Here is a 17,962-nt window from a genome sequence, read left to right as displayed (position 1 = left end):
TAGGTTCATCTATGTTGCAGTAGATGGCATTATTTCATTCTTTTTTATGACTGAGGAGTATTCCATTTGAATGCAGAGTTCCAAAGAATAGCAAGGAGAGATAAGAAAGCCTTCCTCAGCAATCAATGCAAAGAAATAGAGGAAAACAACAGAATGGGAAAGACTAGAGATCTCTTCAAGAAAATTAGATACACCAAGGGAACATTTCATGCAAAGACGGGCTCAATAAAGGACAGAAATGGTATGGACCTGACAGAAGCAGAAGATATTAAGAAGAGGTGGCAAGAATACACAGAAGAACTGTACAAAAAGGATCTTCACAACCTAGTTAATCACAATGGTGTGATCATTCACCTAGAGCCAGACATCCTGGAATGTGAAGTCAAATGTGACTTAGGAAGCATTACTATGAACAAAGCCAGTGGAGGTGATGGAATTACAGTTGAGCTATTTCAAACCCTGAAAGATGATGCTGTGAAAGTGCTGCACTCAATATGTCAGCAAATTTGGAAAACTCAGCAGTGGCCACAGGACCAGAAAAGGTCAGTTTTCATTCCAATTCCAAAGAAAGGCAATGCCAAAGAATGCTCAAACTACCACACAATTGTACTCATCTCACATGCTAGTAAAGTAATGCTCAAAATTCTCCAAGCCAGTCTTCAGCAATATGTGAACCATGAACTTCCAGATGTTCAAGCTGGTTTTAGAAAAGGCAGAGGAACCAAAGATCAAATTGCCGACATCTGCTGGATCATTGAAAAAACAAGAGAGTTCCAGAAAAACATCTATTTCTGCTTTACTGACTATGCCAAAGCCTTTGCCTGTGTGGATCACAATAAACTGTGGAAAATTCTGAAAGAGATGGGAATACTAGACCACCAGACCTGCCTCTTGAGAAACCTGTATGCAGGTCAGGAAGCAACAGTTAGAACTGGACATGGAACAACAGACTGGTTCCAAATAGGAAAAGGGGTACATCAAGGCTGTATACTGTCACCCTGCTTATTTAACTTATATGCAGAGTACATCATGAGAAACACTGGGCTGGAAGAAGCACAAGCTGGAATCAAGATTGCTGGGAGAAATATCAATAACCTCAGATATGCAGATGACACCACCCTTATGGCAGAAAGTGAAGAAGAACTAAAGAGCCTCTTGATGAAAGTGAAAGAGAGTAAAAAGTTAGCTTAAAGCTCAACACTCAGAAAACTAAGATCATGGCATCTGGTTCCATCACTTCATGGCAAATAGATGGGGAAACAGTGGCTGACTTTATTTTTTGAGGCTCCAAAATCACTGCAGATGGTAATGGCAGCCATGAAATTAAAAGACGCTTACTCCTTGGAAGGAAAGTTATGACCAACATAGTCAGCATATTAAAAAGCAGAGACATCCTGGAATGTGAAGTCAAATGTGACTTAGGAAGCATTACTATGAACAAAGCCAGTGGAGGTGATGGAATTACAGTTGAGCTATTTCAAACCCTGAAAGATGATGCTGTGAAAGTGCTGCACTCAATATGTCAGCAAATTTGAAGAAATTTGACTTTGCCAACAAAGGTCCATCTAGTCAAGGCTATGGTTTTTCCTGTAGTCACGTACGGATGTGAGAGTTGGACTATAAAGAAAGCTGAGAACCAAAGAATTGACGCTTTTGAACTGTGGTGTTGGAGAAGACTCTTGAGAGTCCCTTGGACTGCAAGGAGATCCAACCAGTCCATCCTAAAGGAGATCAGTCCTGGGTGTTCATTGGAAGGACTGATGTTGAAGCTGAAACTCTAATACTTTGGCCACCTGATGCGAAGAACTGACTCATTTGAAAAGACCCTGATGCTGGGAAAGATTGAGGGCAGGAGGAAAAGGGGACAACAGAGGATGAGATGGTTGGGTGGCAGCACCAATTCAATGGACATGAATTTGGGTAGGCTCCGGGACTTGGTGATGGACAGGAAGGCTTGGCGAGCTGCAGTTCATGGGGTCGCAAAAAGTTGAACACAACTGAGCGACTGAACTGAACTGAGTATTCCATTTTGCATACATAACACATCTTCTTTATTCATTCATCTGTTAATGGATATTTTGGTTGCTTCCATATCCTGGATATTCAACACTGCTGCTATGAATATTGGGGTGCATGGATGTTTTGGAATAATGATTTTCTCCAGAAATATATCTAGAAGTGGGATTGCTAGATTATATGACAGCTCTATTTTTAGTTTTTAAGGAATCTCCATGCTGTTCTCCATAGTGGCTGTACCAATTTACATTCCCACCAACAATACAGGAAGGTTCCCTTTTCTCCACATCCTCTCTAGCATTTACTGTTTGTAGATCTTTTGATGATGGCCATTTTGACTCATGTGAAGTGATATCTCATTGTAGTTTTGATCTGCAGTTCTCTAATAATTAGTGATGTTGAGCATCTCTTCACGTGCTTTTTTGACCATCTGCTTTTTTTTTTTTTTTTTTTTGAGAATTATCTATTTAGATCTGCCCATTTTTTGATTGGGGCTTCAAAGGTAGTGCTAGTAGTAAAGAACCCGCCTGCCAATGCATGAGGTGTAAGCGATGTGGGTTCGATCCCTGGGTTGGGAAGATTTCCTGGAGGAGGAAATGGCAACCTACTCCAGTATTCTTGCCTGGAGAACCACACAGACAGAGGAGCCTGGTGGACTACAGTCCACAGGGCCACAAAGAGTCAGGCACAACTGAGCAACTTAGCACACAGCACATATACACATTTTTTAATTGGGTTGTTTGTTTTTTTGTTATTGAGCTGCATGAGCTGTTTGTATACTTTGCAGATGAATTATCTGTCAGTTCCTTCATCTGCAAACACTTTCTCCCATTCTGTGGGCTGTCTTCTCATTTTGTTTATGGTTTCCTTTGCCCTGGGAGGTTACCTTTTATGTGGGTTTGTTTCAAAGAAACATTTGTAGCACTTAAGAATAAACTCAAAATTATGTCTCTGGTATGTCTGCCTCATCCAGGTGCTAGATAATCATCTATCCAAACAGCCAACTCTACTGCCGATCCATGTTCAATGGTAAGACTGCCATGTTCAATGGTAAGACTGCCATGTTTAATGGTAAGACAAAAAGGATTGAATGTACCAGGCTTCCCAGGCGCTTCTGAAAACCTTTTTTATTTTACCCCTCATGGCAAATCTTTACTTAATACATTCATCCACATTCCTTCTTATGACAGAGTAAGCTTATTAGAGCTGACAAAAAGTCTTGCAGGAGTTGTAAAGGGGGATCTCAGTGACCTGCATCCCACTGCCAGTCACCGGTTAAGCTGAAAGCCTAGGATTCTGGTCCTAAAAATTTGGGTCCATTTTCCAATTGAGAAACAACTTCTGATCTACTCAAAGTATCACAAGGGAGCAAGCAAAGATGACTGGAAGAAGTCTCAATGCAACAGTGCACGTGCTTTGTGGGGAAGGGAAGGAGAGGGATGTCAGTGAGATTCTCCAAGTCAAAAGGAGGGGCTGTGGGTGGCATGGAGATCGGGCCTGGAGAACCTCCAGGCCCAAACATTCTTTATCTGATCCGTGTAAAGGATGAACAATTGATCTGCTACACAATTGCTGGAAGTTTTAAAGTTAACTTTAAAAACTGTTTACTTATTTGTATCTGCCACAAAAATGAAAGAAGACTCTGGTTAATTTAAGAAAACAACCAACTTGGGGAGGAATACATGTGCAAGGTGCTTCCATTTCCATCTCATTTAACACAGGTTTTGAAGCAGGTAGGTTTTGGTACCCTCGTATTTTACAGATGAGGGAACTAAGACTGTTCCTGTGATATGCTCTCGATCTCACGGAGAATTTGGCCAACACACTAATGAATCCCTGATGATTCAGTGGTAAAGAATCCTCTGGCAATGCAAGAAACAAAGGTTCAATCTCTGGGTGGGGAGATCCGCTGCAGAAGGAAATGGCAACTCACTCCAGTATTCTTGCAGGAAAAATCCCATGGACAGAGAGGAGCCTGGGGGGCTACAGTCCATGGGGTTGCAAGAGTCGGATGCGACTTAGCGATTACACCACCACCATCCAATGAGTGTGAGCCCTGCCAGGACTCTGGATAACTGGGGTGGTATAGTATGTGCATATTTGGCTCTGCTCACCCCATCTGCTCCAGTCAAACATCAAACCAACCACGAAATCCCTAAAAGGGGGAGCTCAAAGGACAGTGACCTCCCCACCAAATTCTACAGCTCTGTCCCCTTCCCTGGCATTCACGCCATGACCCCCTCAACTCAGACATGGATCTTCCAAGGCAAAGAAATCACCTAAGGGAAGCCCCATCATTTCATCCCCACCCCATCCTCTGCCTGAATAAGGAAAGCCTCATCATTCTACCTCCAAAGGGTACCTTTTCCAATTGCAAAGACCATGGGGTCTTTCTGAGATTCCAACCAAGAAGGGAACAAATGCCACTTACATGTCCTTTGATCCTACTCAAACGTGCCCCGCCCCCCCCCCCCACACACACATCCTGGTAACACTCATTGCTCTTAGGTTTGAAAGATAAGTTCCAAAGAAAAAGAGGTCAATGGGCCCAAGGATGCTCTCAGTCCATCTGCCTATGATGTCTGTCCTCTTCTGCACCTCCTCAGTCTCAGAATTCACTTCAAAAGGCAAAAAGAACCTCTGGCTGAACCCTGGAAAAAGCACATCCTGCTTTACTGTAGGAAGAAGGCAAGATCTTGATTAAGTCATTTTTCTGTTGCTCAACTTTCATACACTGGGGCAAAGAATAGGAATTACAATTTGTATTGGGATTTCTGTTTTTCAAAAGCCAGCCTCTAGAGCCTGTCCTGGACTAGGTTTGGCAATTATACTTCCACGCTCCTATAAATTATAATTCATATCTATGCTAACAACACACCAAGACTACAAAATCCTGAACACTCAAAAGGAGGACAATAGTATATACAGCAAGGTAAACTCATTAAGGCAGAAAGTGGTCAAAGTGGGGTAGTCATTTAATACACCTTACAAACATCTTCATCAACAACAGTTGGAAAAAATTTTTAAGATTTTGTTTTAAACTTTAGTTACTGTATAGAGCACGCCATTTCTTAAGTATTCTTATTAATCAAGTCCTATTTAAATCACATAAACATACTCTATAACTTTCTTTTTGAGCAAAATATAGGTTTGCCCCAATATCCGAAAGTAGACCATTCCTATGAAACTTTTGGTAAGCTGAAATGGCATAAAGTAAAGAGAATCCCTGACTTCATGTTACAGCAGGCATTTCACTTTTATGAAAGACCCATGTTATAATTTGATAACAGCTTTTTTCATAAAAATGAAAATCTTTGGATTTCTTTCAGTGAGTGAGATGCAGATCTTGGGTAAAAGCTAAGTGGCAATAATTCCAACTTTCAGAAAGTGGGAAAAACCTGTAGCTGTTTTTCCTATTAGAAAAGAGATGCTTTCCACTTTCTATGATACATTTCTGGAAAATGTGTTTGAAGGACGTATGTCCAAAACTCAACAACAGTCATAAACTCTTAGGAGGTGATTCTCTAACAAAGATATTTCTGTCTCTCTCTCTCCTTCTCCATCTGTTTCCCATGATGGTTCAAGGAGACACTGCATCTGTCAGGCCCAAGCCACCCAAAGTGCTCCTGGATGAGGCTGGTGCTAGCGCAGGGCCCCGAAGCTTAAGCTCTTTTAGCATCACAGAAAATCTGCCTCTACGTGTCAACTTTAAGCAGTACCACCAAAAAAAAAAAAAGCAATCTTTTAGCAAACCTTACTAAAATTGTTGAAACTGTTAAGGGTATTCATCAATTCCTTGAAATTTCCAATAGCCTGCACAGGCTGTCTGACCAATAATCTAAACAAATGGTGCCTCCCACTCAAGATCCAAAGGACAGCCATTCCAGAGGCTAATTCATGACAGATCATACCAGAGTTGATAAATGGATAAAATTTAAAACTAGAACTGGTTTTCAGAAGTCAATTTTCAACATGCTTCTGTTTTCATCATTAAAATCCCTCAACACAACTCCCATCCAAGTTCAATTTCATCTTTATCTGAAACATTCTTCATTGTACAGATAAGTAAAGACTTGTGATGACAACCTTGATAGAAATCTAGGACATGGGTGCTTTAAGAGTCCACCAAATCTATAGAGACAGTAGAATCTAGACAATAATTATAATAATTAATTAGAAAGTCTGGGGTATTAGCATTTTTAAAAAATAACATTTAATAGTGTAATTTCTATGTTAAGATATTGAAAGGTTTAGAAATAAAACAACCAGTGGATCACTTCCCCCTCACTTGATAACTAAATTAAGACAATCTGTTCCATTTTATTAGCCAGAGATTCTGAGGCTAGTGAGTCAGAAGGAGCCACTTATGAAAGTGAAATAAATTCTGACAACACTACCCTAAACTCTGCAGGCAGGAAGCCGTTTCAACTGCCATGCCAGAACTATGAGATAATGGGTATTTCAAAATGTTTGTCCCATCTCAAAGCCCAGTCTCACACTAGCATCTTGGCATCCCAGAAAGAAGTTGAAAATGAACTCCACTGCCAGAGAAACATCTCAACACTTAATTGCCCAGTCTGTTAGTAAGGAATCTAGAGACTCAAGTCCTATTACTTTCGTTTCTCCTGGCTCATGACTAATTTTACTGGTGCAGCTCAAAATAACTGCTGGGCCCTCAAGACCCATGGTGTGCCCACTCAAAGGAGAAGATGCCCTTTAAGCAAAGAACCTATGTCAAAACTGGGGAGGGGCGGTTGGCAGCAGGCAGTCACTAAGGTGCTTTAAGGCAGTTTCAATTCTTATAAGACTTTATGTTTAAAGAAGCAGTGGCCTCCTTACTAAATATGCCTCATTTACTAAATATGCCTCATTTCTAGACCTGTTACTCTTGAAATTTTATTGATCAAATCTGAGGAGGCTGCCAGAAGTTTAATCAAATTGGGAACATTTCCAGGAAGAAAAATGTGATGCTTAAATGAACTCTCCTCAGTTAGAGCAAATCAAAGAAACAAATCCCCAGAGATTACACCAGTGAGTGGTGGGTTTGCACTAATTCAGGCACCAGGAGCCAGCGACCGGGGGTTAGGATGGAAAGGCGCTCCCTAGGAGTTGTTTGCTGACTCGTGTATACCATACAGAGGTGTGTATCTGTGAGTGCGCGCAGTCTTTTCGAAGGTACGTGCTTTGCCCGGGAAGCGGGGATGGGGATAGGAGTTCGAAGGTACGTGCTTTGCCCGGGAAGCGGGGATGGGGATGGGAGGGGGGTCCGCAAGTTGGCCTAAATTAACGGCGCTGCACTTAAAACTGCTCCAGGGAAGGGTACAGATTTGCCAATGTCTCACCACAAACCCTATCAGAACCAAACTATTATTGCCCCACGTGGAAACTGGCTTTACTGGGTCTGGAGAAATAATCCACCATCGCTCCAAACGAGTCACTTCGCTCCCAGATGCTCCACTTTTGCGGACTGGGGAGAGATTCCCTAAGGCTGCTCATCTGGCACCCGAGTAGGGGAAGCTCAGAAGCCCCCCTGCGAGGTCCGCTCCCGCTGGTCCACCCGCCGCCTGGTTCCCCACCACCCGCAGCCGCCGCTTCGCCTTCCGCCCTCATCCACCACCAGCGCCGACGCTCCCCGCCCGCCCCGCCTCCCGCCGCGGGCTCTCCGGGACTTCCATTCAGTCCCAAGTTCTCCGCTACGTTTCTCTAGAATTTCTCAGGGCCGCCAGTATCTCCTAGCTCCTATCCCGGGAGGCGCGCCTTCTCCTCTCCACCGCGATAACAGAACACTTTGTCCAGCGCTCGCCACCACGACCCGCCTCTACGACTCCCCCACAGTGTCCCCACGAGGGGGGCAAAGACTAGTCTCCAGCTTTACCCGGCATAAAACACCAGATCCTAAAGGCTGGGCTCCCGGCCTCAGACCAAACTTCCAGGCTCAGCTCGGACTCGGACTCCCCTCCTTCCGCGAGCCGACGGCGGCTCCCTCCTCCGGCAGCGTCTTCCCAGACCGCGTGCCCCAAAAGCTCTGGCTGGTTGGAGACCCGGCCGTCTTCGGCCTCCGTCTCGCTACAAAACTCCTGACTTCCGAAAACGCCCCCAGCGCTGCCATCTAAGGAGTGAGGACCCGCACCTTCCTCTCCATCCACCGCTGCTCCCAGGTTTGGAGAGGCGGCTAGGGCCCTTTGATTTTTCTCTGCCTTTTCTGTACAGCCCGGCTCTGCTTGTGTTTGGCGGAGGGAGTGGGAGGAGGGATTCCTAACCTTAATTTTTTTTTAAACATATATAAGTGAATAAGTATTGAATAAAGCAGCCAAACGCTGGCCCTCCCCCACACCTAGGAATTTAAAGCCACATGGTCACAGCCCGTTCCAGGCAGGCCCCCTCTGCGCACACGCTCCACTAGGCAAGGACCATAAAAACCCTTTAAAGTCCGCGGTGCAGCCAGGGGCCTCCCAGATCACCAGTCCCTCCCGAGTCACCCTATCCCCGCGCCAGAGGCCCCAACACCAGGCGGGCGCCCCGGGGACTAGGTGTCTGAGGCCGCCGCGCCCCAGCTTGGACACCCACCTTTGGGCGCCGGATCCCAGGGGCGCTGTCCTCGGGCTGCGCTCTGGCGCGGCCCCTGCCTCCTCCTCGGGACGTCCGGGAGATTCCGCGGAAAAGCGTTCGGCTGCCCCAGACTGGGGCGAGCGCATCTGCCGAGAGCCGCGACCGCCCGGCGCGCTGGAGTGCGCGGAGCGCCGCCCGCCGCCTCCCGGAGCCCGCCCCGTCCCCGCCCCCTTCTCCGTGCCCTGGACCTCGGCCCGCCTCTCCGCTTCCACACCCCCTCCCAAACCACCCACACCTTCAGTCTGTGGTTTTGGCGGAATCTTTACACAAACTGAGAAACCAAGAAATGAGGGGATGGGTAGATTGGAGGGACGGAGGGACGGAGGCATGGGGCAAGTGAGGCCGAGTATATCCTAACCCGGGAGAGGGCTCTGTGTCTGGGTACGTGGACCTGTGTTCGCGCAGCGGTGGGCGTGTCGGCGTGCGTGCATGTGGAAGTGTGTGTTGGTGTATACATACATGCATATGTGTGTATGTGGGTGTGTGTGTGTCCTTACAACGCCGAAACTGCTGAGTTCCATACGAGGGGTCGGGTTCCTCGAGACTGTCTGGTAAGGAAGCCAGCTGGGAGCGGTTGGGAGGCGCATCTTTGTGATGCTGCTGGCGGCTCCCTGTGTTTTGGGCTTCTCCCTGATGTGGTCCAGAGGCTGAGATGCGGACCAGGATGTTGCCGGTCACTGGCCTGCCAGAGCCTTCACGCTGCCCTCCTGTCGTGGCAGCTGGTGGCCTGTTGCCAGAGCGCGTGTGTTAACAAACCCAGCGGTGGGGAAGGAAGCAGCTGATACACCGCGTGGGGCTCGATCCGATCCGAAGAGAGGCCAGCCATCCCCCACTCCCGAACTGTCTGAAATTTCAGCATGTCATCCCCTCCCCCACTATGAATATTTAAATAATGTTAATGACCCTTTGAAAGTGGACCGTCTAGAAATCCCAAGAGGACTCAGAAACACCTCACACACACACACAGCAGTATTTTTAAAAGCAAGGCGTTCTCCGCAGGGGAAATGTAATATGAACATAATATATAATCAGATTTCTTGAATTCAGCTTTCCCCTAAGCATGGTCAAGTTTTTCATTTTCCCAGTGATCTTCTCTCTCCAGCTCTGCAGGTCAGAGACCCTTACTCTCCTAGCTTTCATCCTCTGTTGGCCTGCTTTTTTTCTGAACCGCTGGTCAAAATACTGGAGTCCTCTTTTGAGAGTCAGTTCTGCCTGCCAGGGTCGTTGATTTCCTATGGGGTTTCCCTGCAACTCAGATGCTGCCTGCAATGCAGGAGACCCAGGTTCTAACCTTGGGTCAGGAAGATCCCCTGTAGAAGGGAATGCCAACCCACTTCAGTATGCTTGCCTGCGAAATCCCATGCATGGAGGAGCTGGTGGTCCACAGTCCATGGAGCTGCAAAGAGTCAGACACAACTGGGCAACTAACACTTTCTTTGATTTCCTATACAAGAAATGATAACATGGGGACCTGTCCAAAAAGTCTGTCCAGCTAAAGACACATTAAAAAATAGCATCCAACCAGAAAGGTTTACCATTTGGAGGTTTATTCACACCTTCCCTAAAGGGGAGGTGGGGGGTGGGGGTAAAGACTACAATGCAGACCTCAGCTGTTCTCCTCAGGGTTCCTGAAAGTCTATAGGCTTCTTTTTGTTGGCATTTAAGAATTGTTTCACCAAAAAGGCATGTTTGTCTCTTTGACTGTTGAATTTCAATAGAATTTACTGACCAGTGGCCGAGATTACAAAGCTTCAGCTTCAATAAATCCCTTTCCTTCCCTCTTCTTTTCTTTTTTCCTTTCTTTCTTCTTTCCTTTCTTTCTCTCTTTCTCTACTTCTTTCTTTCAGCTTTTCATGTCACTGACTTGAGTTAAATATTTGGGTGCCCTACATCATGATCTATTTTTCATTTTTTTTTAAATCTCTTTTTAACATTTTTATTTTTTATATGTATTTTTAAAGTCTTTATTGAATTTGTTACAATAGTCCTTGTGTTTTATGTTTTGGCTTGAATTCGTAACCCCTGCATGGAAGGCAAAGTCTTAATCACTGGACAACCAGGGAAGTCTCTTAACATGTTAATATCATGTGAAAACTCACATTGACATGAACATGTTTGGAGACATTTATTTATATGGACCACAGATTCTTCAAGGAAAGATTCTAACAATACAGGGATGAGATTTTTATAAACAGTATTAGGGGCAAGTGCATCGTCACTCTTTCTTCCTATATTCTTAAATTAGAATGTATCGTTTACAAATCAAATTTGTTTCATAATTAGAAACAGCACAGTAGTTTACGGGCTTCCCTGATAGCTCAGTTGGTAAAGAGTCAGCCTTGCAATGCAGGAGACCCCAGTTCTTCTTCTTGGGTTGGGAAGATCCACTGGAGAAGAGAAAGGCTACCCAACTCCAGTATTCTGGCCTAGAGAATTCCATGGAATTTGTTCACGGGGTCACAAAGAGTCAGACACAGCAATTTACACCAGCTTTATTCTGAATTCTTTCCTAAAGCAATGTCAGTGTTGATATTACTGTAATATTATGTGTAAATATGAATTAATGTTAATTTTCTGTTAATATTAATTTTAAACTTCTGGCATATCCTACAGAAGCCTACGGGGAATATTAATTTAGGAGAAATACATATTCAATAGATATTAATTTACAAGAACATTTCCTTTTCTTTCATCTTATAAGATATTAAAGAGGAAGCCATGATTAAATTACCCTCTTTTAAAATATAAAGGCATGGTACATACCAGGACTCAAAAATATTTGTTTAATTTGTTCTATGAAATCAATACAAAGGTATGACCATCTGCCTATGGAAGTAAAAACTGTTTTAAATTAAGATTTTTCCCCCTAGGTTGGTGGTTCTTAATCAAGGGTAATTTGACATCCCAACCCCCACACCCACCCCTGGACAGTTTTGGCAATGTCTGAAGACATTTTTTGATTGTCATAAGGGGTGTGGGGTGCTACTGATAGAGGCCAGGGATGTTGCTAAATATCCTGAAAGGTACTGACTGCACGGTCACCCAACAACAAAAAGGTTATTGCATCCAAAACATCAAGAGTGCCAAGGCTGAGCTATCTTGCCCTGGACTCAAAGCCAGGACTAAGGGGACTTATCTGGTGGAGCAGCGGGCAGGAATCTGCCTGCCAGTGCAGGGGACACAGATTCAATCCCTGGACAGGGAAGATTCCACATTCCACAGAGCAGCTAAGCCTGTGCACCACAACTACTGAAGCCCATCTGCCCAGCCTGCGAGCCACAAGAGAAGCCCATGCACCGCAACTAGAGAGTAGCCCCCACTCACTGCAACTAGAGAAAGCCCCCTTGCAGCAATGAAGACCCAGTGTAACCAGAAATAAATACATGAATAAAATTTCTTTTAAAAAGCCAGGACTCAGGACCACAGATTTCAGGACCATGTCTGTGTTTATTAAAAAGGTGAACTCCTGGGCTCCACCTTTACTTACTAAGTCAGAATCTCTGGGGGCAGGACCAGGGAAACTGTGTTAACAGCTCCTAGGGATTTTTTTTTTCCCGCCCTAGGGATTCTTTTTTTTTTTCCCTAGGGATTCTTTTTTTTTTCCCCTAGGGATTCTTTTTTTCCCCCCTAGGGATGCTTAAGAACAGGAAAGTGAGAAACACTGGAGATAAGAAAGTGAAGTGGAGTGAAGTCGCTCAGTTGTGTCCGACTCTTTGTGACCCCATGGACTGTAGCCTACCAGGCTCCTCAGTCCATGGGATTTTCCAGGCAAGAGTACTGGAGTGCCATTTCCCCAATGCATGCTTATGGGCTCATCACATCATATGTGTCTTAACATGATGATAGTTATTAGAACTGAGAATGTTTTATGAAATATATAGGCTCTTCGATCCATGTAAGAAGCACTTAGGAAGCAAATAAAGAGCTATTGATTCTGTGGAAAAAAAACAAACATAGCTGGCATATGAAAATATTAAATGCTCCCTATATCATTAGGGCGCAAAACCGCCTATGGAACTGTTGCTTGGCAAGAGAGGAGATCAGGACATTTTTTTCCCTACAACCTAAGTGTACATTTTTGCTTATGTACCACGCCATATCACCTGCCCATTTTAAATGGTGCTCCTGAGCAAGAGTGACCTCCAGGGGACCCCAGAAATAGAATGTACTTAGTAGAGAAACACCAAAAGTAAAGGTTGGGTATCTGCAAGGGAGTAAGTCTAGACACAGATTGACAGAGCCTCTTCTTTCTTCCCAAGCTTAGAGAAGAGTAGAAGCTGGGGGAAAAAAAAAAAAAAGACCCATGACTGGCTCAGAGAGCTGAGCTAAAAACCCAAAGAAGGAGCCAAGACTGGTCAATCATAAAAAAGAATTTGCCACTTCCTACTTCCAGCAAGGAGAAAGACATCAATAAGTATCAGTTGGGTATAATCCTCAAGCACAAAATATGTCTCATAGAAAGCAAAGGTTTGCTAGAAAAAAGAGTAAGAATAAGATGGAAAAGCAAACAAAACTGACACCAAAAAGGTTGACCCCTATCAAACCAAAAGCCCTAGATCTGTGGGACTTTCCCACCAAGTACCAGGTAAAGTCATTGGAATGTTAGGAACAATTCCAATCCCAAGGGCATCCCTATAGGACTAGATGTACCACTGTAAATCTAAGACGAGAAACAAACAGGGAAATATTAGCAACATACATAACAATGTTAATATGCAATCTAATATGCAAAGAGTTCTTACAAATCAATATGAAAATTGAAGAAAATTACCAACTTTCTAATGGAAAAAAAAAACCAGTCATTTATAGACAAATAAATATAACTGGCCATTAAACTTAGGAAAAGATGCCCAAACTCTTCCTCATCTAAAAAAAATGCAAGTGAAAATACTAGAATAATATATTTTGCCTCTGATATCAGAAAATACATTAAATACAAATATTATCTATTATTGGTGAGAAACTGATGAAAATTAACTGTACATTGTTGAAGGAAATATAAACTAATATTAATAGATTGATAAACTGGTTAGACAATTTGGTGATAGCTCTTAAAATTAGAAAAATGTTTATACCATTGAACTTGCAATTCACTCTTGGAATTCAGAAGCTTATAAAATCTGTGAGTCAGGAGACTTAAGTGGTAGGGAGAAGTCAGTGAATGAGAAATTTCTGATCACAGAAGGGCCAAAATAAAGAAGTTACTTAATATAAACTTTTAAAGTTGCTTGCTGTGTAATGTTGTAAGTACTTCAGATATCCCCTCAACCTCTAATAACAGCATTTATTTGGAGAGCCAAAGGCAAGGGGCTTATATATGATTTGATGCAGATTGGATATCAGGCTGAAAGGATGTGAGATTAAGAATTCAGACAAAGGAGGGCTTCCTTGGTGGGTCAGTGGTAAAGAATCCACCTGCCAATGCAGGAGACATGGGTCTGATCCCTGGTCTGGGAAGATCCCACATGCCTTGGGGCAACTAACCCCAAGTGCCACAACTACTAAGCCCACATGTGGCAACTACTGATGCTCACATGCCCTAGAGCCCGTGCTCCGCAGCACGAGAAGCCCCCGCAATGAGAAACCGGCGCACCATAATTAGAGTAGCCCCCTCTTGCCACAACTAGAGAAAACCCAGCACAGCAATGAGGACCCAGCACAGCCAAAAATAAAGAAATAAGGTTGTTTGAAAAAGGAAGAAGAATTCAGACAAAAGAGGAAATCAGAACAAGAAGTGACCAGTAAAACCAACTCCATCCCACTCGAGGTAACTGCCTGAGTGAAAAATCCATAAAAACAGTGGGGGTAGGCACTGGACCACCTCTGACATTTTGTGGGTAAGGTCCAAGTAATTTTAGTTTAAATATAGAAGGAATAATTTTCCCTTGCAGGCTGTGGGACTTGCCAACCAACAAACTCCTAGGATGCACTCCTTTGGCTTATTTTCTAATTCTGATAGTGGTAAAACTAGATGACTAGGATGTTTGTTTCATTAAGGGAATTTCCCACTTAAGATATTTCTCCGCTGATTTCTGACTCTTATAAAACGGCAAAAATGTCTTCCCTAGGTAATGTAAGAAATGATGTCATCCTTGCCTTTTCCATAGAAGAGATATTCCACCCATATAATGTTTGAATCATCAGCTTTATGAATGAATGCACAGCATATAAGACTGTTGTTTATAAGCATATGGACTGTTTGTTTTGACTTGTAGTTGTTTCACCAAATGGAAAACACTCTCCTCAAAACCATCTCTTCTCTAGGGTCACGTCCGGTTGCTGAGTGATGGTCAGCTCTTAAGACTTTGCGTCCTCTGAGGACTTTCCTGCTGGTCCAGTGGCTAAGACTCTGTCCTCCCAGCGCAGGGCACCTGGGTTCAGTCCCTGGTTGGGGAACAAGATCCCACATGCTGCAACGAAGATCTGGTGCAACCAAATAAATAAAAAAGAAAGAAAGAAAAGGAAAAAGGAAAGACGTTGCATATCAGTGTTTCCCAAGCTAGCCCATGTTGAGTGTAGCTGGAAAACTGGGGGGGGGGAATAAAAAAACAAAAAACCTGAATTAATTTCCCTAGAAGATCTGGAGTTCAGGAATCTCTGTTTAAGTTTCTCACGTGATTCTATGACACAGCCTGGTTTGGGACCCACTGGGGGTGAACACAATTATCCTTGGGCAGGGGGAGGAGAGAGCAAGTGAACACAGGGACGAGGATGGCCGTCACACAAGAACACTTGGCTCTTGGACCATGTTTACCCCGATCTTGGCCTAGTTTGTGGCGGCCTGCCTTTGCTTCATTTCCTCTCCAGGGTTTCTGGCTTCCTGTGCCCGAGGAAGTTCCTTCCCAGCCTGTTCCATGTTTATTTCCTTCCCCTGCATCCTCACACTTGGCCTCTCCTCTGCCAAACCCTCTAACACAAGGAAATGGTGACCTGATGACATTCACCCCAATGCTTGCGACTCCTTTTTTTCCCAAAGACTTTTACAAACATTCCAGAGAAACATTCCAGAACCCAAGCAACTTCTGCCCATCTAACTGCTTTCATTTTGTCCCACGTGGTGTAGCTGGACTTCTGTCTTCTCTACGTTGACAAAGTGACAAGCGTGCACCCAGACTGCCCCTTAAATGGTATCATTATAAAGTGTAGGTCTCTAGTATTCCAAACGAAAAGCATCAGTGAAATGCAGCAACGTGGGAGGTGCCTGGCTGGAAAGGATGGAGGAAAAATGCTATTTGTGCAGAGGAAAGGCAGGGTGGGAAAGGCAGAGAGGATGCTGAGGAAAGGGTCCCCCTCTGAGGGAGGTAGGAAGCCACAGATGGCATTCAGGGAACCGCTGTGGGGCCCACATCTTCAGAGCCCTCAAAGCTTTGTGTTAATGACAAGAATGCACTCATGTATTGCTACGGTAATTGACAACAAAGCCCAGAGGCTTAAGTTCTTTGTTTCTTGACTGAGAACTTTATCTCATTTAACAACTGAAGCATTTAAAAAAATCTAGTAAACACTTGGGAGTTCATGCCCTAATGGAGACAGAGCATAAAACAAGGTACTTTTTAAGCAAGGCACTACAGACACAAAATCTGCCAAATATACTTGGAATGTACCGGAAGGTACAGAGTGTGTTCACAGACGGGACAGTGAGAGCAGCACGCCCAGCGCGGAGGCCGGTTTCTGCTGAGTAAATCCCGGTGAGTTTGCTTCTCATTAGCGATCTGTTTTATTTATTCCCTTTTTTGAACTGCTCTGCATGGTTTGTTGGATCTTAGTTCCCTGACCATGATGAGCCCGGGTCAGCAGAGAAAGCGCAGAGTCCTAACCACTGGACCCCCAGGGATTTCCCAGAGCTCTGTGTTTTAAATACAAAACTACCTTTCTTTCTGGCAGTGCTTAATTCCTTTTCAATTGCGGTGAGAATGATTTTTTAGTTTTTTAAAAAATGAGACTGTAACATTTTCTCAGTCATGCTCAAGTGTCTTCCTCAGAACTTTTAAGTACAGGCTGTTAATTTATGCAAAAGAACAACCATAAGGTTTTTCAGTCTTATTAGGGGGGAAAAATACTAAACTTGACATTTTAAATTTTAATAATTCTGATTATCGCAGAGGGGTGGTCTGTGCAGTAAGTAGACTCTCACTTATTTGTCAAGTGTCTTAATATTGAGAACAACCCAATGAGAAAATAGACTTTTCCTTCTACACTTTGAACACATTAAATTACTCATCCTGGTGTGAAGGTACGTTCACCGAAGACGATGGGGGAATACTATGAAGGCGGTTTAAGTTCATCTACACAGAGTGAGTTAATTACTTACCTAAATAACCACGAAGATTATGAAATATTAAGACCATTTAGATATGGAGAATAATAATAGCCTCTTCTACACAATATTAAAAGCCCCTTCGGGAGGGGACCACGATCCATGTAAAATCACTTTAGAAACCATAATAGCTTCTGATCAAGTCAACTAAAGCATAAAATCCCAGGTAATCCATGAAGCGCCTCCAACTCCTCAAGTAAGGGCCTTTGCCTTCTGCTTCCTCTTCTCCCTCTTGTCCTTTCTCTCTCCTTTAGAAAACAGTTTTTATTGGGGTATAGGTGGTTTGCAATGTTGTGTTAGCTACTGCTGTAATTGCAAAGTGAATCAGTCATACATATACATATATCCACGCTCTTCCAGACTCCATTTCCATATAGGTCATTACAGAGCATCGGATAGACTTCCCTGTGCTATACAATAGGATCTTATTAGTTATCTTTTATATATGAAAGTGTTAGTCACTGAGTCGTGTTCAACTCTTTGCAACCCCATGGACTGTAGCCCACTAGGCTCCTCTGTCCATGAGATTTCCCAGGCAAGGATACTGGAGTGGGTTGGCATTTCCTCTCCAGGGTACCTTCCTGAACCCAGATGTTGAACCCATGTCTCCCACATTGCAGGCAGATTCTTTACCCATTGAGCCACCAGGGAAACCCATCTTTTATGTATAGTAGTGTGTATATGTCAATTCCAATCTCCGTCCTTTCTCTATCTTCTTTTCTCCTCCCTCGCTTCCTTCCCTCCCTCCCTCCCTCCTTCCTTTCTTTCCCTCCTTCCCTCTCTACCTTTCTTCCTCCCTTCCTTGTTCCTTTTCTTTTTAGACCACAGCCTAGTTGATTTTAGGAGCAGGCCCTGCAAACTCAAATACCTTTCAAAGCCAGACAGATAACATAAATGAGTAAAGCTACCAGGTATCAGAAACAGTTTGTGACTCCTGTGAAGGACTGCTAAGTAATTTATAGACTGGCTGAGATAAGATAGGCCAGCATGGGGAGAGAACAGTGTGTTTAGATAGATGGC

At 43.9% G+C, this 17,962-nt stretch overlaps 1 protein-coding gene across 6 annotated transcripts in view; it reads right to left on the bottom strand.

Moving 5' to 3' along the window:
- PALM2AKAP2 (PALM2 and AKAP2 fusion) overlaps positions 1-17,962 on the bottom strand; it is a 498,977-nt gene that overhangs the window by 110,234 nt on the left and 370,781 nt on the right. The window contains exon 1 of one of the 6 annotated variants that reach the window (XM_065946822.1): positions 8,584-8,785. The exons of 4 other annotated variants lie outside the window; for them this stretch is intronic. The gene's annotated coding sequence lies outside the window, so the exon portion shown is untranslated. Of the gene's footprint in view, positions 1-7,891; positions 7,959-8,583; positions 8,786-17,962 lie in introns of those variants that run through there. One more of the 6 variants, XM_065946821.1, reaches the window with a different exon arrangement.

This window comes from Muntiacus reevesi, chromosome 10, assembly GCF_963930625.1.
Source record: "Muntiacus reevesi chromosome 10, mMunRee1.1, whole genome shotgun sequence".
Classification (NCBI taxonomy): Eukaryota; Metazoa; Chordata; class Mammalia; order Artiodactyla; family Cervidae; genus Muntiacus; species Muntiacus reevesi.
Note: the sequence above shows the minus strand (reverse complement) of the source record. Positions and strands in the feature narration are given on the sequence as shown.